Source organism: Giraffa tippelskirchi, chromosome 6 (genome assembly GCF_054371585.1).
Source record: "Giraffa tippelskirchi isolate mGirTip1 chromosome 6, T2T-mGirTip1v1.2.pri, whole genome shotgun sequence".
Classification (NCBI taxonomy): Eukaryota; Metazoa; Chordata; class Mammalia; order Artiodactyla; family Giraffidae; genus Giraffa; species Giraffa tippelskirchi.
The window spans coordinates 150,253,946-150,278,119 of NC_137280.1; the positions used below are offsets into that span (position 1 = coordinate 150,253,946).

General features: G+C 36.3%; 1 protein-coding gene across 1 annotated transcript in view; it reads left to right on the top strand.

Annotated features, from left to right (window-relative positions):
* Positions 1-24,174, top strand: part of TENM2 (teneurin transmembrane protein 2) — a 1,754,865-nt gene that overhangs the window by 490,241 nt on the left and 1,240,450 nt on the right. The window contains exon 5 of the mRNA XM_081504400.1: positions 4,231-4,347. The gene's annotated coding sequence lies outside the window, so the exon portion shown is untranslated. The remainder of the gene's footprint in view (positions 1-4,230; positions 4,348-24,174) is intronic.

The window sequence follows — 24,174 nt, forward strand, 5'->3', positions numbered from 1 at the left end:
TCTGTATCATTTCATTTTATAGCATTTGTGTAAAATAGGTAGTCTGTTATTTGTTTAATTTTTCTGATATGCTTAGTGGCAGAAAAGTCTATCTGAAAGATGCAAATTGAGACATTCCTAAATTACTCCCCAATTGTCAACAATATTTAATTAATTTAAGTTGCTCATTTTATAATACTTTTAAAAAGAGTGTTAGATGTCTCAAATTTCCTATATACATTAAATGAAAAGTTAAAATATTTTGATTGAATCAACAGTGGACCCATCAGTTACCTAGAAAATGCATTTCTATTAGAGAAAAGCATTTGTTATAATAACTAGATGGATGGCATGGTTCTATTTATGCACACTTTTTTTTTTATATTCCGTGTGTATTTATTTATAGAGAGAAGTCTGGAAGGGTGCTCACTAACATGTAAGCAGCTATTATCACTCTCTGTTATGCTTTAGAATGACTTTTAATGTCTTTGTTTTTATTTTACTGTGCCTTCTTTTTTACAATTATACTATAAAAGAATATTCAAAAGTAAATTTGTATATGATTTCATTGTAGTTGCATAAATTCCCATATATAAAATCTAATAGAAATTTATATTTTAGAAAAAAATATAAAATTTGGTTTGGGTCAGTTGTATTATAATTTAATTAATAAATGTTTGATTTCAAATTATAGGTATAGTACCTAACATAGCAATGTAGATGGAAATCTAATAAATAACAACATTTGGTAAATATATTGCCATACTTAAAGACAATATTTATTTCTAAATATTTGCTAAGTGAAATATACTGATCAAGTAGTCATTTCCATTTATCCATTTGAAAAATATATTTATGATGCATATAATAAAATATGGGGTAAATTTGATACTTCAGAAACCAGTATTTTATATAATTCAACTTCACTAATAAAAAAATAATAGCTAGAATTTACTCTGTATAGTTAATAAGTGAATTATCTTTTTAATCTTTATAAAAACCCTGTTAGTTAGATATTGCTATTATCCCTCTTTTACCCAGAAGGAGTCTAAGGGACATAGGCCTTCTAAATTTGTCTTGGAATCCATGGCTGTTGTGTTTTTGTCATATGCTAAACACAAACAGTTTAACTGTAGAGCCTCATGATTTACTAATCATTGTGCTGTATCAAATGTACTATGTACACTGACCATGCTTGTTTTTATTTTACATTCAGGCGATAGGCTTTACAATTTATAATTAACATGATCTGAAGTAACAAAACAAGTAACATATCTCTTGCCTAAAATTAACAGCTGTCTTATAGTTATTTTTGAAATAAGTTTGTGATCTAGCTGAAACAAATATTTGACTCAAGTACAGGGTTATCTGCAGGTCCAAAGATGGAGGTCAGTGACAAGCCCAAGGCTGTACCGCTAGTCTATGGGAAGATGGACAAGCTCCATGTATTTCTACTGTTGAGGCTTACTTTTATGGTTTGGTACTATTCCTGATTATAAAATTAATTTTTAGGGTCCACCCATTAGTGAATCTTCAAAATATTCTTGCAATTTTATTTAGTAATACAATTGTTAAATTGTGGCTCTTATTAGCATTAAAAACTAATATTCAAGAGAGATTAAAGGATCAGAACTGCACAAATGAGTAAACAGACTTGATTATAAGGACACCTAATTATTACAAGGTAGGATATAATTAAGTGCTAAAGTTGTGCGATATAAAGACAATAAAGGCTGCAGAGATTCTAAGGAGGAAATCAAAGAACCATATTGCTTTGCTGGGCTCTGATTACCAGGTTGAAAACCTGAAAAAAAAATAAAACTGAAAAAAATTGAAGCAAATTAACACAAGGTCTTATCATTCTGTCTGGTCCTGTCAATTTGTCTAAAGACACATAGTCTTGATCAGACAATTCTACTTCTGTAATTTCCTTATAATCAGATGATCAATGTACCAAGATAAAACAGCAGAGCAAGAAAAGCAGAAACTGTGATGAGTGTGTGTTGTATGCCTACTGTGTTCCAGAAACATTTGGTTTCCCTATTTCTCAATCTTGAGTCATAGGAATTTTGATCCTGCTCCCACTTTACAGATAAGTAGATTGAAGCTCAGAGGGTCTAAGGAACCTTGTATGAGCTTGTACTTGTTAGCGATAGACAGTACAAACATGTCAGTTCAGTTCAGTTCAGTTCAGTTGCTCAGTTGTGTCCGACTCTTTGCAACCCCATGAATCGCAGCACGCCAGGCCTCCCTGTCCATCACCAATTCCCGGAGTTTACCCAAACTCATGTCCATCGAGTCAGTGATGCCATCCAACCATCTCATCCTCTGTCGTCCCCTTCTCCTCCTGCCCCCAATCCTTCCCAGCATCAGGATCTTTTCCAATGAGTCAATTCTTCGCATGAGGTGGCCAAAGTACTAGAGTTTCAGCTTCAACATCAGTCCTTCCAATGAACACCCAGGACTGATCTCCTTTAGGATGGACTGGTTGGGTCTCCTTGCAGTCCAAGGGGCTCTCAAGAGTCTTCTCCAACACCACAGTTCAAAAGCATCAATTCTGCGGTGCTCAGCTTTCTTCACAGTCCAACTCTCACATCCATACATGACCACTGGAAAAACCATAGCCTTGACTAGACGGACCTTTGTTGGCAAAGTAATGTCTCTGCTTTTAAATATGCTGTCTAGGTTGGCCATAACCTTCCTTCCAAGGAGTAAGTGTCTTTTAATTTCATGGCTGCAATCACCATCAGCAGTGATTTTGGAGCCCCCCAAAATAAAGTCTGACACTGTTTCCACTGTTTCCCCATCTACTTCCCGTGAAGTGAGGGGACCAGATGCAAACATGTCAGTCGTGATTTAAATTTTATACCCTCCCCTTCTCTGTGGCAAGCCCTCTTCCTGTCTGGAAGATCAGGAAGCTAACACCCATTATTTATTCCATACAACCAGGAGCCTTTTTGGAGGGTCAGAAAGCTTTTCAGAGTGGTTAGAAAAGATAGAGCCATCAGTATGAAAACACCACTTGCCCTTGGGAGGAGGGTGATCAGGAGTGTGGTACCCAACTGTGGCTACATCGGAGCACTGGAGATGGGCTCAGCCAGACCGGCCCCTCTCCTGCTCTCTAGGCTGCCTGGGAGATGCTGGTTGGTGGCGGTGGTGGTGGCAGGGTGCTCCTTTTGACATGTAGAGATCTGGAATGAGAATGACTAAAACAGAGCTGGGAAGTTAAAACCATTGGTTTTCAACTGTTGCTTCTCTCTGTTTATGGGTCTCTTTTCATGTTTGGGTTATTTGTGAAATCCCTTTGCAAACTTAAGGAATCTCCCTGCACCTCCGCCACGGCCCCAGTTCCACTGCCAGGAGAGAAGGGAACCTAAATGTAGAAGGAATGTCTTCTGCGAATTCAGTTTATTTGTGGACTTTTTTTTTTTAAGGGGGCAGGGGTATGTGTATGAATTTTTAAAAAGATTTCCTAATTGTTAGGTAATGAGCACAAAATCTCCCTTGATGATTTTGAACCCGTGGCCTCGGTGTGGTGGTAACAACTGTAACAACGATCACAGATGACAAGCGTGGTAGTGACACTGTGTGAAAGGCACTGAACTAAGTGCTTTGGTAGATTTTTATCTTTAATCTTCACAACATTTCTGTGAAATAAGTGCTGTTGTGCCTTAATTTTTTGGTGAGGAAAGCTTAGCTTATTTGTCCAAAGCAAGTTGTGTTGGAGTCAGGGGACTTCCCGTCTCCTGTTTGCCTGTGGTGCCAACTAGCAAGTATTTGATTGCAAAAGCTGGCAAAATAATGCTTAAATTGTATGGATGAACAAATGGTACATTTTAAGATGAAACAAATCATTTGTAAATGTGAAGAGCAGCCTTAAAAACTGTATATTCCTAGAAAGATGCATTTAAACTGTTCTCCCATTCTAATACTGTGCATTTCAGTGTTTATATTTTAAGCAGCATCACATTTGAAGGATAACAAATCGGTATGCTATTGTATTTTAATGAGAATGGTGTGCCATAGTCAAAATACGTGAACTAACTAGTATGTTTTATACCATATTTTATATTCCTCTGTTGAAAAATATTTGAAAGGGTAAGGTGTGCAATTAAACACATTTAGCTCCTGATTCCAACTTGCCTACATTTTGAAGATATATGGTGTTTATTTACATTTTTATTCTTTTTTTGTTTTATGTGCTCATTTAAATCTTACTTGTTTTCTTTCTTTCTTTTCTTTTTTTTTTAGCAGTTACATCCAGCTGTTTATTGCCTAAGCATTCTGGGGCTTGCTTCGTCACTTGGCTTTGCTGTGGAGCACTCCTGTAGAGCTTACTGAATTGCATATTGAAGATCCATCCTTTTGGTGAGTGGAATCATAGCTACAATTTTGTGTTTTGCTCTGCTCAAGTTGTGTTTGCATTGTTGACCAAAGTGCTTTCATATAGAGCACAAAATAGGGCTTTTCCAGCTCTGTGTAAGAAAGCTGGCTTTTTTTTTTTTTTTTCTCTTTTTCCCTTATGGACAAAAGTAATTTGTACTGTCATTTTCTCTCTCTGAAATCTGCAATTCTCTCTCCCTCCCAACCCAAGAGAATGACTTTACCATTCTTCAGTCATGCATCTGTTTCTTTCTACCTGAATGGACGTTTCCCCAGCTCTCAAGTTCTCATTCCCTGACCTCTAAGAATAATTTGGCCATCACATTTTTGGTATTCGCTATGTACACTTGGAAATAAAAGGTACTGGTTGTGATTAGCTGGCCCACATAGCATCACATTCTCATGTATAAAAACCTTTTGGATGGAAAAACTTGGCCTCCTTTATCCGAACTGTTTAATATTGTTAATCCGTGCAGGCAGAAAGAGAAAAGGGAGCTAGAAAGTCTTTCTTCTGCTTTTATTGTCCCTGAACTGGCATTCTCAATATATTTCTACAGCATCTAGCATCATATATCAAATGTCTTCCTCAGGCTTTCCTACATGCATTTTTTCTGTAATATTTTGCTCTTTTCAGTCTTGCTTTTATATTTTTACAGGTTAAATCCTTATACCAAGATAGCTCACTTTTGTGTGGGACAATTAAAGGGTTCTCTGGGAACAATCAATACATTGTGCAATTCTAATTTGGGGATGGGGCATCTGACTTAGCTAAAGCATCAGTTTGCAGATTAATTTCAGTGATCTGAGTATGTATAGAAACTTTGTGTTTAAGAACAAGGTGTGAGAGGAGGTCCAGTGGAGATTCATAAATGATCCGATGGATAAATGTAAGAGGTATCTGGATTAAATCCTTTTTTTTTTCTTTATTGCTTGTACAAATTTTTCAGTGAAAATGAGGCAGTGAGTAAAGAATAGGTCTTATGTGGCTAAGGGAGTGGGTATGGGAGTAAGATAGGGTAATGATGGGTATGTCCTCTTGAAGGAGTCATTTGAAATATAGCCATCAGACAGCCTTAGTTCAAACAGTCAGTTTAGAACATACTTATGGAGCAGATAATATAAAACACCTAAATGGAAATCTCATGAGGCTGTAGTAACAATTAAAGTAGATGATACAATAAGGTACTTACCCTGGTAGTTGAACGACATAGTCAGGGGTAAATGAGTGTCATCAGCAGTTCTAACTCCATTTTGCTGGCAAAGAAACTCAAGTCCAAGCAGCTGGCTTGAAATAGACCTTTATGCTACTGCAGGTTTTCCATGTTTTCTCACCATCCTCATATGTTTTCTTGGGTGTGTAGTCTGATGGGGAGAATCTTCTGTTAGAGTATTAAGGGTTTCTTTTTGGATTTTATTGTGCTTTGATTCTTAGAAAGGCATCCAGTTTAATAAATTTCAGCACCCCTTAAGCTTCTCTGGAGCGTCCTTGTTTCTAGTATATTTGGAGGTCAGATCCAAACTGGGTTGTACAAGGAAACTTGATTTTGTTAGAACATAACTCTGACTTCATGGTTGCTTCCCCACAGATCAGGTACCATCCTACCCCAGAATCATCTCCTGATTCCATTTTCTGTCTTGGAAGCTTGGGTCCATCTTTGTTTCTGTTCTTAAGGAAAAATCACCAAGTGATAGAAATCCATTATAAATGCAGAGTTGTCAGTTTTGGAAGAAATAGGAGGGCTTATGGTGACACAGACCTAAGACTCTGGTATATCCTATGGTAGCCCATCTACCCTCTCCTAGAGCAAGTAACAGATGAGAACACTGCAGAGTTAGAGGCAGTAAATTTGGTGGGACAGGACCTAGGAGGATGAAGCCTGTGTTTAGGATTCTTAGAGAATTTTCCTAACCTTGCTAAAGCCAACAGTTGTACCCTGTTTCTCTCTTGCTTACCCTCCCAACCTTATCATCTAATCTTTTAATTAAGATTTCTGGAGAAAATGGATCTTTGGTACATCGTGTTCAGGGAAACAGGCAGAGGATAATGAGAAGTAGCCTATAAACGGGGGAAGAAAGAGAAATGCCTGCATGGTCTTAGGAACTCCCTTGATAATGAAAGCAAGTCTCCAAATCTCAGTGGTCTTCCTAGTGTGCTGGCCTGAAAAACCATTACATTTTTCTCAGTGTTCTCATTTGATTTTGCCATTATTTAGTTAGGGTAGTACTTTGATAATTGACTACTGAAACCAAAAATGTCTTGAACTTTGACTGAATAGTAAGCCCCTCAAAGAGGCCAGACTTGGTTTTCGTAAAACTACTATTAATATTAACTTTGAGAAAAAGCTCTTCATGGTAACTCTCTAGCATCATATTTTATATTCTGTTAAACCTGTTCTCAAGAAGTCCTAATACCTACCTACTTGGAAAAGGACTCGACAAGGCTCTGCCCTCTGCTGTTGATTCAGTGTCATTTGTAGCCCTAATAGAATGGATGAGAGTAGCTTTCCCAGGCAACAGGCAGCTTTATAAATACAAGCTGGTGTTTCCCCAGGCATTCATTTTCCTCCTAGACCACCAATATTTTTTTTCTTTGGCTTAAGCCTGAAGTTTTAAATACTACTCTTTTTGCTCGTAAGAAGCAGTATAAAATATACAGCTTTTCTGGCCAGGGATCTACCTTCAAGGTTTCCGTGTGGCTCCTTTTGCTTCACTGGTAGTGTATAACATGGTTTTTACTCCATGGTGGATTCATTAAAAACATGGGATTTAAATGGAGGTTCTCATAGTTCTAGGATAGTCGTATCTCCTTTCAGCCAGACTAGGATGAAATGCAAGATGTGATTTTGTCATCAAAAGAAAGTGGAAGAGGAAGCAACTTTAAAATTATAGGAAAAAAACTGATATTTTGAGAGATTGCCTTAGATAAGGGCTAAAAAGAACCAATGTTGCTCGATTTCTGATGTTATTGGAACAAAAAGCTACTTTAGGTAGAAATGTTGGGAAAATCAACAGACCTACATGAAGGCTGTGTTTTCAGCTACACATCCTGCAGTGGGTGACGTGTGGATTTAATTCCCCATCAGTAGAAGGGAGGTGACATTTTTCACTTTCTTTCCCATTTAAATAGTTCATAATAATCAGTATGTACTGAATATATAAGTGACCAAATCTCTTTCAAAAATAAGATTAGCACATTTTTCTCTCTAGTTTCAGATATACTTCTATATAAGAACTGAAATTATTAGCACCATTTTGAAAATATTACACTGAGCTCTTTTTTTCCCTTTTCTTTTTCCTTTCTTGCCAGCAGGAAAACACCCTTTAATACTCAACATCTAACCTTTAAGATGAGTCCATTTTGAGACTTTCCCCCCCCTACATTACATGCTTGAGTTGCTTCTTAACATTGTGAGATTTACAACAGGTTTTCTTTAAATATTTCACGTTCTCTCACATACAGTCATGCAATATTACATATTTCACAAAATATTTTCTTGAAAATTTAAGAATAACATAGAACTTATATAACCAGAACTAATATATGATGTTTATGGTGTTTTAATATAGTAATTATGAATAGATAAAGAGTAGAAAGGGAGTTATTAAATGCATAACATGTACCACATTTAAAAATGTTTTCTCTTTAACATAAATTATTTTATTGAACATGAAAACAAAATCTTAATTAACCCTAAAATCTGAGGTCCCAAGAGGTTAAATATTTTGCTCAAGGGAACCAAGTTTTGGGGTCTAATCCATTACTCCAGACACCAATCCACTGATTGAACATTTTTTGACCAGAATATGAGATTATTCTAGAGAAAACTGTATGTTTTACTGTAAATAATATGATCTGATAAGCTATTATATAGTTAATTAATTGTATAACTTTCTAAATTATGGATTATTTTGTTTAAATTCCTGCTCTTGTCACTTAATTTTTATTGCTGAAATGGGACTAGTGTACTTAGCATTTTTGCCAACTGTCACTGGATGCAGATTTCAGTTATTACTCTGTGAATATATCATATGTATCAAAGAGGTGTTTGTAACATGAACCAAGAAAATTTTTAAATGCTATTTAAACTTTTAAGTAACTCATTTAGTACACTGAGATGAAATACCCTTGAATGACTTTGCTTTCTATTACAAAACAGTTTTAAAAAGAAGAAAAGTATTCTATAGATGTTTATTATATCATTGGAACTATGCAAAACAATAAAAAAATAGAACAGGATTTGGGTAAAACCAAGCATTTTAATAGATGTTGAAGAAATAAAGGAAAATAAATGAATCCAATTTACCTGAAAAACTAAAACATAACTATATGTTGTTAAAAGTTTAGTTTAATATAAATTAAATACCATCATATACAATATAAGTTGTAAATAAGTCAAAAGATTATAGTTAAGGTCTTTAAATGGTTATTTGTGTGTGTGTGTGTGTGTGTGTGTGTGTGTGTGTGTGTGTTTTGTTCATGTGTATCATACCCAGGTCCATAGAAAATAGGTAACAAAAGTAGGCATCTTAATAAAGAATGTACGAATATAGGATCATAGTCATACAAAGAATTAAGTATCAAGAGCAGAGGGAAAATAAATAAATACTTTTGATTCTCCTTATTTGTGGTAGTCATGTTCTATAAAGTTGCCTAAAACACTGAATTAGTAAATGCTAAACCACTGCTCGTAGGGGGAATAAAGTATTAAGTAAGTGCAATCCTGTGGTTGCAACATTTTTATCAACCAATGAACAGATCAATATGTAACCTTGTTTTATGTGTGCTTCTGCTTAAAGACTTCGTATTTAATATATATCGTTGGTTGTTAACAGTGAACTCACAGACGACAGCACCATAACTCTGCCCTGAACAAAGCTTATCTAGTGCCTGTATTTTCTCTACAAGGCACTTCACAGACTTTTTGCACTTAAAATCACTAGACAACTCTATACTGCAATGCTTAGGAGTCATTTAAAATAGCAGAATCACCAACAAAATGCACAAAAATGGAAACATGTGTCACTAAGGAGACAATGGAAAAGACCTTTTGAGCACTGACACCACAAGGCAGTTGCCTTGTTCCATTTTAGCTGGGAACATGGACTTCAGGTGATCCATGGTTTTCACTGCTCTGTGCCAGGAGTCTTGATTTTCGAGTGGCAAATTTCTTTACTTTCTCTATAAAAAGAAGCCAAAAGGGGATGACCCTATGTTCAATAATTAATGTTTCAGTATTTTGTTTTATTTGGAAATGATCTAGATATTCAATGAATAGTCATCATTTGCCTTCTCTTAGAACAGACAGTTCTTGACTTACAGTGGTTTAAGATTTTTCAGCTTTATGACCGTGCAAAAGAGATTCACTTTCAGAAGAAACCATATGTTGAATTTTGAATTTTGATCTTTTGTTCAGGCTAGCAATATGTGGTACTATACTTTCTCATGTTGCTGAGCAGTAGCAGTGAACCATAGCCCCCAGTCCCCAGTCAGCCATGCGGTCGTGAGAGTCAACAGCCAATACACTTAAACCATTTTGTACCCACACAACTGTTTGTTTTTCACTTTCAGTGTGCTATTCAATAAATTACATGAGATATTCAACTCTTTATTATAAAATAAGCTTTGTGTTAGATGATTTGACCCAATTATAGGCAAGTGTTCTGAATGCATTTAAGATAGGCTAAGCTAAACTATATTGTTTGTAAGGTTAGGGGTATTAAATGCATTTTCAATTTATATTTTCAACTTTCAATGGGTTTATTGGAACATTGCCCCATCTTGAGACAGGAAGATCTATATAGCATTAAGGTTTCAAGTAACCAAAAATATTTTGGAAACTTTTATAAGTTGACATGCCATAAAGCATAATTATTGTTGAAAGTTCATTTATAAACTTTTATCTTACTTACATCCACTTAATTTACTTATTCTTAGCAATTATGTTCGGATTACTCATGAAAATTTCATGAGGTATTAAACAGCGACCATCATCTTATCTTTCTGCTAATAAATTCTATAACAGAAATAACATGAGCTTATTTGAATGTTAGTAAATCAAGGTAAGTAAAAGTAGTATGTTTAACGTTGATAACACTAAAAACATCCCTGTTTCAATCAAACCAACAAACTTAAACTAGCTTTCATTTACTGACAATTATCCTAGATCATGTAAACTTGAAAAACATTTTAGTTAGTCTATTGTATTTCTCAGAGTATACTTGATTTTATAAACAATTGTATGTCTTTGAGACATTAAATAGAAATATTTACAAATTAAATTTGGCAATATCATCTGAAGGTAGAAAAATATCACAGATCTATAACATACATATGCTAAGTCGCTTCAGTCATTTCTGACTGTTTGTGACCCTATGGGCTGTAGCCTGCCAGGCTCTTCTCTCCATGGGATTCTCCAGGCAAGAATACTTGAGTGGGTTGCCATGACCTCCTCCAAGGGATCTTTCCAACCCAGGGGTAGAATTGTCATCTCTTCTGTCTTCTGCACTGGCAGGTGGTTTCTTTACCACTAGCACCACCTGGGAAGCCCATAACATACATATGTGGATGCATATAAACTTACAAACTCACAGATCTTACAGCTTTTGTTTTAAAATTTTAGCCATGAGATAATTAAACTAATGCAAAACTTACTAGCTTATAAAAGAACAATTGAATCCAAATTATGTTTGTGGCATGTAGAGTAAGTTATCTACTCAGGTGGCTATGGCTTTTACTAATATTTATGGGAAAGACTTTTTAAGAATTTTCTCATTGGAAAACTCCCTGATGCTGGGAAAGAATGAGAGCAGAAGGAGAAGAGGGCATCAAAGGATAAGATGGCTGTATGGCATCACTGATGCAATGGACATGAACTTGGGCAAGCTTTGGGAGATGGTGAGGGACAGGGAGGTCTGATATGATACATACAGTCTGTGGGGTCACAAAGAGTCAGAAGACATGACTGGGTGATTAAACAACAACAACAATTTCCAAATAGCTTCTTCCTTTTCTTTTTTTTTTTTTTTTTTCTGATAAGAATTACCTTCCTGAAGTTTGCATTTCAAGAGATGGTTCTGGGTTCCTAGAGAAGACCAGGTGGAACATTTACATCTCAGAGGCACAGAGAAAGGTTTTTAAGTTTCTCAGAAAAGGGATTTTGTTTCCTAAATCCAGATTTTTAACAATATCTGTAAACCTTCCAGATGAATGGGACGGGGGGAGGGGGTTGGGGATTGGTAAAAAGGATAAGTGGGCTTTGAATCTTTTCTATAGTCACATTTCTGTTCTAATAAGAGTAGATTTATAAGACAAATACAAATAAAACTGTTTTTAATTTCTCATAGAGTTGGATTGTAACCTGGATGGTATCCCGAAACTGACCTAGCCATCCAACTACATTATCCTCAGTTTGCTTTATATCAGGAAGAAGATCCTCAACTAAGATGAATATCAGAAGATTCCTATGTTCTAGATTTAGAACTAGGTGTCTTTGGAATGTTTGAGCAAATTCTTCCACAATAGTGTTAGAATGCTTTTCTTTCCCTGTGGATACATTGTTTCATTTTAGCTTTGGGAAGAAGGCCTGAAAGGAAAGTTCCTGTATGGCTCTTCCATATCAACTTCCAATCAACTTACAATATATCAACTTCCAATTTGGCCAACTTCTGACCATAAGGCCACTTACAAAAAAAAAAAATCCTTCTAAATATCTTGTCAGGTTTCAGCCAGGACAAATAGTAAATATGCCTGGCAGTACTGCCCAATCCCCTGGGTGACTCTAGTGGTAAAGAACCCTGCTGTCAATGCAGGAGACACAGAGATGCAGGTTCAACCCTTGGGCCAAGAAGATGCCCTGAGAAGGAAATGGCAACCTACTCCAGTACTCTTGCCTGGGAAATCCCATGGACAGAGAAGCCTTGCACGCTATATAGTCCATGGAATCACAGAAGTCAGACACGACTGAGCATGTGCACACACATGAACATACAAGAGGAGTCCCCAAAAAAGATGCCAAGAGCCAGAGTTACTCTAGGAGAGAGCTACTAGGAAGAGAACCTCAGATAATTCCCCTGACAGCTGGCAACATTCAGTAGAACTCTAGCCACAGACAGAGTACAGCCCACATTTCTGTCTGGCCATATCTGGGGGGCTCCCAGAGTGCCCACTGCCAAGTCAAGTTCTCTGGACACAAAATGAAGCAAACAAAAACCAATAGGTATCCTGGGAAGAGACAGATCAGTAATCAATGTGTTTTTTTGTTGCTATTGTTTGTTTTCTGTTTTTTCCTGATAACCTGATCTTGGAAAGGAAGGAACTACATGAAATTTTACCTTCCTCTCTTGACCAGACACCAAAGATAAAGGTCTGGGAGAGCCGACTTTGGAAAGAATTCTCACCCTTTGCCAGCTTCTTCTTGTCAGCTTCCCCAGGAGCCCATCTATGTTCTAGAATGAGTGTGGTATCCCAGTAGGTCTTATCCTGGTCATCAGAAACTATAGAGGAAGGAATAATAATTTTCTCGCTACCCTTTTAGTGATGTCTTCCCAAGACCCCTTTTCCTCTTGGGTGCCTCATAAGTAGATAAGCTTAGCAAAAATGGTTGAAAGTTCGCTGTTGTAGTCACTGTCTTTCAAGATTATCTTTGGTAAATTAACCTGCTTGTTCAGCCTTAAAACAAAATTTTATTGAGGTATAGTCAATTAACAGTGTTGTGATAGTTTCAGGTGAACAGGAAGGGACTCAGTCATGCATACACATATATCCATTCTCCCCCAATCCCAATACAAAATAAAAAGTTCAAAGAAAACAAAATTTTATTCACCAGAAGCCTCACCCTGGACCAGTCTGACTTCAGCCAGACCCAGTCTGGTTTTTAAGTCAGACTCAGTCCAGCTCCCCCAGTTCTGAACCTTGTGTGGAAAAGGAATTGCTTAAATAAAGCCTGAAAGCTCATAATACAAAAGCAGCCATAAGAAGTCAATAAAAAAGAGGAGAAAGAGGAAGAAGAGGGTGGTATTTGAACCCTTCTCCTGTCACATGTCAACTATTTAACCTTGAGAAGGTTAATATCTAAGGTTTAATATCTAAGTCTCAGGTTCTTCATTTGTAAAATGAGATGATATCAACTCCTGGATAAGGTTGTGGTAAATGTTTTGAAGTGGCTGTAGTGAAAGTCTAGCACTGTAGTTGGTATGTAATAGACCCTCAATAAGCAGCCCTTATTGTTATGCTGCAGTGTGCTTATCAAAACCCCAGGCATTATTCACGGCTCATTCTGTGCCATCCACTCTCTGGTGCTTTCCTTACGTGTCTGCCCATGATGATAACTCTTTCCTCTGAATTTCATATCACTTCTTTCATTCTTTTGAAGCACTAACATATACTTCTGATGTAACTGAACATTTTAGAAAGCAAAAAAAAAGACAAACTTCTTTTTACCACATTTAACATATTATACTCTATTAAGATACACACACAAAACATTTAGTGACTTCATTTTTTCAATTAAAAGGACTTTTCTGGTAATCCAGTAGATAAGACCTCACCTTCTAGTGCAGAGGGTACGGGTTTGATCGTTGGTTGGGGAGCTAAGATCCAGGTGACTTGTAACCAAAAACCAAAACATAAAGCAGAAGCAATATTGTAACAAATACAATAAAGACTTTAAAAAGGGCCTACATTAAAACACACACACACACACACACACACACACACACACACACAACAACTTAAAGGAAAAGAATTACATGAAATGAGAAAAGTCATGTCAGCAGAAACTAAGAAGGTGAATTCCAATCTAAGTAATAGTAGAAAAATATAGTTTAATTGTCACCTCTGCAGTCCATGGGGTCGCAAAGAGGCGGACATGACTGAGCAACTGAACTGAAAGTTTCAGGTTCTTCTGGAGAGTGACATCAAAGTGGCTCGCCCAGGGTTGCCAAGTCAATGATGAGGGCAAACACAAGGTCTGTCTGACTTAGAGCTGAAGTTTGATCAGTAACTACCCTTCAACTTGACAAGTCTATGAGCTTGAGCATGTTACTTAACTCTTTAGGGCTGCAGGTTTCCATGTGTAAAAGTGTTTCCCTCATGGGCTATTAGGAAGAGTCAGTTAGATATTCTGTGTAGAAGTGTTTAAAGCAGAGCTGGGCTGGTAGGAACAACTTTTATTTTTTGTTGTTTTTTATTTTAATTATTGTTATTATTATTACTATCATTATTAGTAGCAACAGCATAATTATTTTGTTGTTATTATAACATTATTATTAATACCAAAAAACAAAATGAGTATTACTGGTGGTACGGGACATTTAAATGATTACTAAGACAGTGAAACAGGGAAACAGAACAATGAGGAAGTTATTCCCATTTCAGATTGCTCTGATATATCCATTACTTCAGGAAGAGCATTTCAGTTTATATCTCCTATGATTTTAACAATTCCCTTAAACTTTTTCTTTTCCCTATTTTAGGAAAAAAGATGACAGGCTCATATTCAGAGTTTTCGTAGCTAACTGTATCTAGTTTGAAATTAGGAGTGCTTTAAAAATTAAATTTATTTTTACAGCTACCTCCTATTCATAGGAAATAATTCTGGCTTTATGTTTAGTCTATTATTATTAACTTTTAAAATGTGTATTTAAAAAACAGAAAAATCCTAAGTACTTATTCAAAGTAAGTAAAAATGGTAAGAAATAATGCCTATGGTGTGAGAGGGTAGTCATTGGGAAGGCAGTGATGGAAATATGGTGGGAAATATGGCAGTATAAGAAGCTGGCGAGGGAGTTCCTCGGTGGTCCAGTGGCGAAGACTCCATGTTCCCAACGCAGGGGGCCTGAGTTTGATCCTTGGTCAGGGAACTAGAGCCCATATGCCACAACTGAAGGTCCCATGCTGCAACTGAGACCCAGCACAGCCAAATCAATACATTTCAAAAATTAAAAAAGGAAGCTGGCAAAAAACAAACCAACAAAAATGGAGTGAGCAAACTCCACAGTGGTACCACTATGACCAGAACAGAAGGTTTATGGAGAGAATTTGTGGAATATAAGGTTGAGGAAGCTTTCCTTTTTCTCATTTCACCATGAAGTGATAAACTGTGGGTCAGGGAGGCAGCGCTGGTCTATAGGCAATTATTGGTGAAATTCCATTCTAAACCACAGCACTCAGGCCAGGGCTATTAGTAGCCACTTCTTTTGTAGTTTACATTCAGGAAGCCATTTTGGAGTAACCAATATGATCCAGGCTTTTCACCTTAGGAAACTAACTTCTGGCTTCCTTATTACTAAATCTTGAAAGCTTAACCAATTGCTTGGGACATTCTTGGTACTCACTAAATAAGTTTCTGAATGAATGAGTGAATTCTGTCTACTGAGTGTCCTTTACTGAGTTCGTTTTACATTTGTGTGAGTACATCTAAAAACTTCGATGGGATTGGCATAGAGAGAATAAGTGAGTTAATTGAAATGTAGTAGATATGTGAGCGTTAGTGAGGTCACCAGTCTCACTGTAGAAGTGTTTTGGAGACCCACTCCTTTCAGGTACCACAGATTGTGATGTTAAATTGATTCAAGAGCCCCAAAGTGCATGCAGATGTCCCTCCTGAGATAAGGATATGAATATAGGGGTTTCAGAAAAGAAATGTCACTAACCACTCAGTTTCCTTAAAGGACCCATTCAGGACTTTTTTTTTTTTTTTTAATTAATTTTTTATTGAAGTATAGTTGCTTTACAATGTTGTGCTGGTTTCTACTGTATGACCCGGTAATCCCACGCCTCTGTATACACCCTGAGAAAACCATAATTCAAAAAGATACATGTACTCGAATGTTCAGAGCAGCACTGTTTACAATAAACATCCATCAACAGAGGAATGGATAAAGAAAATGTAGTAAATTTATACAATAGAATATGACTAATTCACTTGTATTTGTCAGGAGTCTTCATAGATTGCTAGCATTGGGGTGGAAAAACCCGTTGGTAGGACAATGGAAAGCAAAAAGATGATGCTTCCACACAATGACATCACTATTTTAACAGGATGTGAAGCAGGATGATTCATGAGACAAACAATTCTCTACTATATTCTGTGTATGTGTGTATTTGTGTGTGCAAGTTGAGGGTGTCGAGAGCACTGCTTTCAGAAAAGTTGCCTAGTCTACCCCCTAAAGATTCCTCCTTACCTCAGCTGAATATTAAAGGTCATTGTTTTAAATGAGTATATGTGAAATTAGCCATTTGTAGGATAATTCTGCTTTTGGTGTGCTTTCTCACTCATATATAGGAAATGGTAGTGATTTTTTGGTGGGGGTACAGGAATAAAGGTTACAGATATTTTGTAATTAGAGATGCCATATCATGTTTTCCTAAATTTATTGCAAAACAATGAGTTCCAACTGTTTTGTCAAACAAACCCCCTCTGCCTGTACTGACTAATATTTTGAAGACATATCTATACGATATCCAGGATCTTACCTCTAATTACCCATAAGCTCTGAATTGTGAGATTGCTTTAGAGAGCCATTTTAGTTTTTTATGTATATGAAACAGATTGAGAATTTTCCCAAAATGTAGATATATTTCAGACCAACTGTTGAAGTTCAATAACAACAACAACAATAATAATAAATTCTGGAACTTAATAATAGCTAACATATGGAGATCACATAATATCATGGATTGACTCTGCTAAGGACTAAACATACATACATTATCCCATTTGATTCCCACAATGCTCCATGGGACACTCCAGACTCATAACTTCTGTACTCCCTAAACCTGTTCACCACCCGGCCTTACCTGTGTATTGTTTTTCAGCTTATCTCTGCTGGCTAAGCTGGACAAGCATTGAAAGAGCAGTTTTTTTCACAGTATAATTCAAGGCATCTTTGTTTAATATAAAACAAAAAGGCCCAAATTTGTTTACTGTATCATGTCAGTATCAGAGTTCAAGCTGATATTATACTTTATGAATGAGAGCTTTCTGAGTAAAGTAATACTTAGTGAATGTCTTGATCAGACATTCTGGGGGAAAAACAGACATTATACATATATTTTTGTTGTACTAGGCTCTTAGTCACAACTTCTTTAACATGAGGGCCATCATAAATTATTCACCTGATTCAAATATGATAGAATTATTTATTTTCAAATTTATCAATCCCAGATCATGAATTCCAGATTGCTCTTTTGTATCCTTGAAGGCCACCTTAAGTGATAAAGAAATTCCCCTGACCTAGGAGTGACTCCAAGAGACAATTCAAAGGCAAGATACAGCAGCCTTCAAGAAAAGCTCAACATAAATTTGAATGTGCTCTAAAGAGAGGGCAGCTGTCACCATGGTGATTTTATTCTTTCCTAGACTGAGTTCAAAATAAGAGGGGAGGTGTTTTCAAAGTAAAGATGCTGAAATAGGTGAATTAAAGATCTGGATATAATTTCTATCACTAGAAATGTGGTGCTTAGTTTGAAGTTTGAAGCCTATATATGATTTGTATACTCAAGATAATGATTGTTAAGTAGCCTGAGAGATCATCTTTCTATTGTCGAAATATTTATAGATAATTACAGTTATCTTTATCATTATCAATATTATGCTAAAAGGCATTATATTCTCAGTGATTTCTCAACTAATATTATTGAATGTTTTCTATTCCTGTGCAATACACAAAGTGTTGTGCGTGCTTTATTTCATTTAATCTATGAGAGAGAGTACAATCATTCCTATTTTAAAGATGTAAAAACTAAGGCAAAGGAGACAAAGGCTTTGAAGTTCTTTTAAATGTTCATTTGGATTTGATTTTAATTTTTTCAGTGCCATAGTTTTATTAAAAAATCAGGTTAAAAAGCCCCATCCTCATGAAGCATGCTTGCCAGTGGTTTGTGTATGTCACACAGTAAGTGCTAAATGTAAGAGCCAAACCCAGGTTCGAATTCAAAAACCCTATTGTAAATAACTTGAGTCAGACTATCAAAGCATATGTAAATATTATAGGATGTTGAAAGTCTTGTTTAAGATTAGCCATACCTACAGGTCAGATTTCGGTCAATACAGGAAATAAAAACTTTGAAACAGTTCTGGAGGGCTCACAGCTACTTTTGTGCTCCATTATCAGAATTTCAGGAATATGTCACCAAAGATATAACTTTTTTCCTATCCTTTATTACCCAGAAGACTCTTTGGACTTCTGGAAATTCCTATCAACTACATTTGAAGAATGATTCTCTTCCAGTTGGGAAGGGCCTTCTCTTAAACTGAGCATATGAAACTGAGATTTATCAAACTCAACCTGGCTACCATTGTGGTGACAGATGTCCCAGCTCAAACTCCCTCAGACAATCCTGGAGTGGCTCTTTGCAGTTCTACATGTGCCAACAATAACTGCATTATTTTTGCTCATGTTCTCCTTGCTTTTCATATGAACTTCATCAGGTAGCTCTTTCCCCCATATCTGTGATTTCTGACTTGTAAAACTGGGAAGAACAATTCTTTCCTCTTAGAGAGATCACTGAGACTCTGACAAGTTGAATATCTTGGTGAATGTTTATTGGTATTTGGGAGTAGTGACCCTCTTTCTCCGAGTCAAGAGGTCCTAGTGTTGTTCATCTCCTAGCCCCAAAGCAAAAGAACCTTCCTTTATCTCTTTTTTGAATACTTTGGAGAATTCCTAGCCAGTAACTTCATTTCCCTGGAGGAAATGCATGAGAGCCAGCTGCTAAGTGCCGATGTTTGCATGCACCTGTTTGTTTATTTTCTAAAATGTAATTGGGAATATGCCTGGAAGCCTGAGTCTGTTCTGCAGTACACTCAAACCAGATTTAGTGCACAGAAGACAACCACAGCCTTGTGTTGTGCATCTTGCACAACAGTACAACTGTTGTGTGCACAGGTCTCTAGTTGGCGTTTTGCAAAGACATGATGATCAGGAATGCCTGGAACTTTTCATGGGTGACCGAGATATTGAAAATTCACCAGGAACATTCATGGAAAACACCACACAGTAATCATAACTCCTTGTCACGGACTACAAAACTCTTTATCAATGGCTTTGAATGCTGGCTGCATTTTAATATAATTTAGGCTATTCTAAAACACGCACATACACATATACAGACTCTGGACTCTACCTGTAGTGAATATGATTTAGTTCACCTGGGGTGGGGCCCATATATCCATATTTCGCAAAAAACTAATTAAATAATATTATGTAGTTGGCGCTGGGAATTGTAATGCCTACCTTTCCCACCTTTCTTCTGGGTACTTCTCTCAGGTCTTTGGTCTTTCTTTTCCCTCCTACAGAAATGCTCTTTACCTAGATCTCTGCATAGCCATTCCTCTTGTACCGTTTCGCTCTTAGCTCACAGACTCTCTTACCGGAATATATATAAGCAGCACCTTCTGGGGTTGTGAAGTGCATTTCAAGAGAGGCCATAAACTCGGATGCTGCCTTTCCTGATGATCAGTACTCTCTCCAGTTGCTCTCAAGTCAACTACTTCAATTTTTTTCCTTTTCCAGGTTACTGACTGAGACCAATTTGTTTATTGTTCTATGTTTTTATTTTTTTAATCTCCTGTCACTTAAAGGTAGTAGCCAAGAGGGTAGAAACTTTCTCTGGCTTGTTCAGCCTTGTATTTCTGGTACCTAGAATAACAACTTGCATACAGTTGGTGCTCAATAAACATTTGTTAAATGCATGTTCTGTGTATGATATACAAAACTGAAAATCTCTGCTGTAAAGCAGTAATATAAGGTAGTTGGAATTCATCAGGAAATTTGAATAGCCAAAGTAAGTTTCTGAATATATTCAAATAAAGAGAGGGTGGTCTCTAACAAGATGTTGGGAAGATGATCTTTGTAAGGGGAGCAATATCCCTTAAGAGCAGCCTTCCCTGGTGGCTCAGGTGGTAAAGAATCCACCTGAAATGCAAGAGACCAGATTCGATCCCTGGGTCAGGCAGATCTCCTGAAGAAGGGAATGGCTACCTACTCCAGTATTCTTGCCTGGAGAATCCCATGGACAGAGGAGCCTGGCTGGCTACAGTCCATGGGGTCGCAAAGAGTCAGACATGACTGAGTGACTAACACTTTTACATTCAAGTCATGCTCAGAGTAGCACAAGCTAGTTATCTTGGCTGGGATGAACGAGCTATGACTAAAATTAAGCCCATCTCATGATACAATGAAATCATTCAAAGTGAAAACAGTATTTGGAAATAGATCAGAAATGGTATCTAAAGCAAATATCTCTAAATAATATGATCATGACTGTCATGGAGAAAATACGGTATTTCCCAACTCCCATAAAAACTCAATTTTCAATTAATATTCCCAAAAAGCTAATCAGATAATAACAACAACAGTGACTACCATATATTTATTATATTGTTTCAACCCTCATAGTAAACTTATGAGGTGATTACTATCCACAGGTTCCCATCGACTAAATGGAGATTAGAGGTCAGGCAATCCACTGAAGTCCCATCCCAAGTAAATGATTGAAATGTGATTTGACCCTAGAGTTGTGAACCCCAAAGCTACTGCATTCACCCAAAATACTGCACTGCTTAATTTGAATCCAGTTTCATCAGATGTGATCCTCATGATTGTCTTTTATACTAATTACATCTCACCAGATCAGAATTTTAATAAAAAGTACAGAAAGTCTTCAAATTATAATTTCTTAGGAACTTGTAAGGTCCATCATTTGGAGCCTGAAATATGCCTTCACAAAGGAAAAATGTTATGGATACTGCCCCAATCCCCAGGCCACAGAAGCCAAACATAATTCTGAACATCTTCTTAGACAAGAAAAAGAAAGTAATTTTATTTTGGATGTTGTTTTAAATCTTAATTTTAATTATGGCGATAGCATGTGACATTTGAAAACAGACACAATGATTTGCCCATGTTTTAATATATTGTACAAATATATGAGCAAAATAGGCCGCCACAATGCCCATTCAGTTTTGGTTTATACTTAAATTGAATGCTGATACCTAGTAATGGTTTAATTAGAATAGGTGAAAAAGATGTGTGGGTGATTTTGTACAGATGTCAAAGGAGACGAGAGACTCTTTGAAAGAATTTAGGTGAATCTTAATTGTTTTTACTATATGTGATTTCATTTCAAGCTTGATTTTTTTTTCTTATGACAATATCATTCCTCTTAAAGCATGTTGATATAGGAGTAGGATGATGGGTGGGTTTGAACAGGATCTGCAGATCTAAGTCAGATGAAAATGCAAGTTTGGTAGGTGTTTTAATGAGAGTCAGGATTTAAAGACAGAGGATGGGGATGGTGACTGTAGGGAGAAACTTGAAAGAAGAGATACTACTTGGGTACTTGGGTTAGGCCCTATCACCAAGCTGCTCTGAGCTTAAATCGCTTTACTTGTTGTCCAGGGTCCAAAGTAGAGGGCTGCCAGTAAGACTGGAGCTGGGTGACGAGAGGGCTCAGAACTCAGCAGACAAGGCTTGTCTGCAAGGCTTAGGTGTTACAGGGGAGGGGCTGTTCTCTTTAGTTACAGAGGATTGACAGATTATATAAAAAGGTAATTCCTATTGAATTCAAGTACCAGTACAAAAACAGTACCAGTTTCTGATAATCAGCCTCAATTGATATTGAGTGCACAGGTGGGCCTATTTTTCTTTTCTTTTTTTTTTAATGATTTATTACTGTCAGAGAAGAATGGTAATAAACCATTCCAGTGTATGTCTTCAAAAAGTGGAGCTACTGCTGGTTTGTTTTTAAAACAAATAGTTAATTCAAAACTAACAGAATTCTCCTTTTTAAAAAAAGCTGGTAGTTGCTTATTTACTTCGTTTCAAAGGTTTTTTTTTTTTTAATTCAGTCTCCCTAGCAACAGAGACATCTGTCTCTATTCTCTTAGTCATTAAAGCCAAAGAAAGTAGCTGCTTCAAAAATAATAAAGGCAATTTCTATGAATTGGGTAACTGTTAATTGTTGCCAAGAAATCTTAGTGAGATAATGAGGCATGCAGCAATTGACAAAGATCTTTTCATTGATGTATGAGCTTCTAGCTAGCCCATGGTGGTTAGCTAATATATACAGTACCATCGATGAGGTATTGTGTGATTCACTATGTAACACAAATAGAGAAATGATCTTTACTCTTTCTAATTTCTTTCAGAAGTATGCCTTGCCTTGCTGTGATTTTTCTGATTGCTTAGTAACTAATCATACCTTGGGATTCCAGGGAATATATTTGCCCATTATATTTCATGAAAGTAGAAAGGTTTGAAGCATTCACAATGGAGATCAATGCGACAAATAGTATAGTAGTTGTTGGTGGTGTTAAAACACAATATACTTCTTATTTGAGTTGTAGATTCTGCAAAACCATTTGAGTGAAAATACTTAAAATTGCACTCAATTCTAAATGTATATTGGCATTTGTGCTAAAACTGTTTGCAGGCCGCTTATAATGAAACCCCAATCACCCTCTACAATAGCTTCACTAATAAACACAAAACAGTTCTTCGACGCTTGCTGCTTTCCCAGCAACCAAGGAAGCAAATTATATTAAGTCAGTATTTTTTATTATTGGCCCTGTGTTTGGCACATGCCTGGATGTATGTGAAACTACTGTTAAATGGGTAATAACAGAAGAAGAAAACCAAGCATATAAAATCAGCTTTTTGTAATTTTTTTTAAAATCAGGAAATATGCTTCCGATAACCAGATGTGGAATAGCTCATTGCATTATTGGCCCCGTAGGCCTATTTTAGTTTCTTTAAAGGGGGTAGGGAGGTGATTACAAAAAGGAAGTGTAAAAAAATGCTGAATCTAATTTCAAAATTAGGATATTTATAAAATTTACATATGCATGGGTAAATATCAAGGCAAACTATGAATATTCAATGTATATCAATTTAAGCAGAAATTCGAATAAGAATTTTGCTTTTGTTATGGCATGTTGTAGTACACCTAGTATGGATAAGAAATAGAGGGACTAAAACATGTTTAACTCACAGTGACATTTGATTCATGTCATGATCTAGGGATATGTACTTTGTACATCCTACAGGTAATTAAGGCATTGATGGTTAGAAATTAGATGAGATCTTGCAATAAAAATATAGACCTAGTTAGGTAAATCTTTTTGGTGAAGAGATAATTTTTGAAGTATTTTCTTTTAAAAATTCCTTTCAATACAGATATTTCTAGTATATGCTTATGAATATAAATGAATAAAAGACATTATCTTTTATAAATTACAGTTTTTGTCTGCATAATTTTGCACTGTTAAGGTGACAAACTGTTAATTTCCTTTCAAGATGCCTCTAATAGAATGAAAGTAAAAGGAATTTTTCTAACAACCGAGTAGAAATAGACTTGAATAGCTGTTGGTGACTTTTTATCGAAAGTTTAAAAAATTCAGTGTCAAGAAAATTTTGGCACTTGATGTAGCGTTTGTAACATAGTCTGGAGGGTCTCAAAGTTACAGTCCTGGCTTTGTTGATCAAGTTTTACCATATTGTCTATCAGCATGTCACTTAACAGCAGGTGCAGGACTTGAAATGAATATTGTCTCAAACAAGGGCCACATATGGAATTTGTCTCTTTCTCTAAATAATGGATTGGGGAACTGTGGCCTATGGATGAAATGGCCCCACTGCTTGTTCTGAAATGGTTTGTGAACTAAGAATAATTTTTACATTTCTAAATAATTGCAAAAATTTAAAGGGAAATATTTTGTAGTGTGAAAATTATATAAATTAAAATGTCACTGTTTAGAAATAAGATTTTATTGGAGTATAGCACAGCCACTGATTTACGTGTGGTCTGTG